Source organism: Halyomorpha halys, unplaced genomic scaffold, assembly GCF_000696795.3.
Source record: "Halyomorpha halys isolate HHAL.00 unplaced genomic scaffold, Hhal_1.1 Scaffold1653.1, whole genome shotgun sequence".
NCBI classification, from domain to species: domain Eukaryota; kingdom Metazoa; phylum Arthropoda; class Insecta; order Hemiptera; family Pentatomidae; genus Halyomorpha; species Halyomorpha halys.
In genome coordinates this window covers 67,060-69,450 of record NW_027109677.1, presented here as the reverse complement: position 1 = coordinate 69,450, position 2,391 = coordinate 67,060, and the positions used below count along the sequence as shown (strand labels likewise).

Genomic DNA, 2,391 nt, shown 5'->3' with positions numbered 1-2,391 from the left:
TGTATATGAAACATACTACATATTTATTTATTGTATTATTTTGTACAGTTGTAAATTACAATAAATAAATAATTAAAAAAAAACAAAAAAAAAAAAACATTATCTCTTATGTGGTGATGAGAATGAAGTAACAGGAATTTAAATTTTTTATATTTCCTTTTTTGTTAATAGCCCGATATTTTTCTATAGTGATAATCCCTTTGCAAATTTGTTTGCTCTCTATGTATAATTTCAGATATATCAAATTTAAATCTAAGCCCTGTTTGTCTGAAACGCGTGGTTAGAGCATTTATTTCACCTTTGTTAGAATATTTTAATTATAAAGATAGAACTATATTTGTTTTTACAAAAACTTTTGTTTTAGATACTATTCAGATGTTCAAAATTGGGGTTGACAGTATTTCTGTTCATCAAGAATTTAATATGCTTTATTAGATTGTAGATCTAATTATATTTTAGTGTTTCTGTAAAGTTTGGATAAAGTAACTGTTCTTTTTGATTGAGTTGAAAATTGTTGTAGATAAGGTCAGTGAAGAACACAAATAAGTATTTTTTTATTTTATTTATTTATTGATATTTACAACTGTATAAAAAAATACAACCAGTAAATTTGATCATAATGACATAATGATATGATACAGGATGTAGAGAAACTACCCAGTAGTAGAACTCTAAAAACAGTTTACAATATAAGGTCACGAGGCCATCTTCTTTTCAGGCGCCTCAGAGGATTGCTAGGAATGGAAGAGGAAGCAGGTCTCAAGCACCAAGTGCCTTGTTTTTACTTATTTTTTTCCTTCGCTGACCGCACCTTCAGCATTTTTTTTTTATGATCGCTTAATACTTTTTTGTATTATTTAGTGTTTGAAATTAAAACAATAACAAAAGCAAAAATAATTATGTCATCATATATACAAAATATATAAAGTTACTACTGTATTTTCTGCTGCTTCTAAGTCTTCAAGAGATGTTAATTTCCTCGCTTGGTTTATTAAATTCTTTGCTGTATATATTCTATATCTTTTGAGAAGTATGATGAATTTTTCTTCCAGGATGGATAGGTTTTTGCCATGATCTTGTTTATATATCTCCGTTTCAGTTTACTTTTTTTACTATTGATCCTCAAGAAACTCTAATATATATTCATATACACACATACAGGAAATTGACATAAGTTATTTTATATTTTCTTTATCTTTTATATGAGTCTTATGCCCGTCGTGCTGTATATTCGTGGCCCTTAAAATGGTCTACAAACATTAATTAAAGTATTTATTAAATGGTTTTATACTGTTTTTGTGTTAGTATGACATCTCTTAAAATTAATAGGGTCTGCTGAAATCCTACTCTGTATGTATTTCATTTTAATTGATATGTTCGATAAAAGCTCTGAATGGCGAATACTTACTTTATACCTCCAGCTGCCGAAGATGCAAAGGATAATAAATACGAAGAAGAGAATTGTGGGGGTGCAATAAAATGGTTGAGTGCCGGGGTGACGGACTCCCTCGGGTACACTTATCGAGCCGATAGCCTCTTCTTCCTCAGGGGCCTCAAGAATTAGGACCATCGCCGCTCCTGAATATTTCAACGCTACGTCTGGATGTCTTTCTTTAAGGAGCGCTGTTGAAGGAAGTGTCCACCTCGTCTATATTTCAGTAGGGTATCAGAGTGAAGTCGGGTGTAGTCTATTCTTATTATTTATTCAGGTCCAGAAGAAATTGAAAAATTCAGTGAAGGAGTCAATAATTAGAAATGACGGGCAAATATTTCCTTTCAATTCTGATTTTTTGGAGTGCAACTTATACATAAAACTTGGAGCACATTATTTTTTTTTGTTATCAGATAAAGACAATATTTATACAAAAAAAATCTTGATGAAACAACAGCTGACAAGATGTATTATATCTGATACTATCAGTCGAAAAAAACACATGACTAAAAATTTAGCATCCTGTTGTTTCGATATATTGGAATGATGTTCCGTGTCAGGTGAATTTTTGAACTATTTATGTGAGGTAGGTTGCATTTTGTTTAAGTATATGACATGTGTGAATTGAATAAACTTCAAAAGGTATGCAATCCACCGCCTCTAGTTTAGGGACTCAAGATTTTTGTTGTTAGAATCTTCCTGTTTGTATTCAGAGATATTTTAAACGAATTATTTACTCGCTCTGTGGCATGAATTCACAAATTAATAGGCAAAATAAAGATTTAACCTTGGGCTAAATACCACCAATCGCCTCGTGCATATTTTCTTCAACATAAGTTAAAAAGATCGAACAAGAAATCCTCCCTCATGCGGCTGTCCCCTAAAATTGCACTAAATAACTATCCAATGATTTGTCCGTCAAGAAATACAACATTACATATTGTTGCTACTCCCACTTA

At 31.1% G+C, this 2,391-nt stretch overlaps 2 protein-coding genes across 2 annotated transcripts in view; one reads left to right on the top strand and one right to left on the bottom strand.

Moving 5' to 3' along the window:
• gogo (golden goal) overlaps positions 1-2,391 on the bottom strand; it is a gene marked incomplete at its 5' end in the record, with an annotated part of 228,264 nt that overhangs the window by 159,359 nt on the left and 66,514 nt on the right.
• LOC106690311 (carbonic anhydrase 1) overlaps positions 1-2,391 on the top strand; it is a 35,675-nt gene that overhangs the window by 3,182 nt on the left and 30,102 nt on the right. The gene's annotated exons all lie outside the window — the stretch shown is intronic.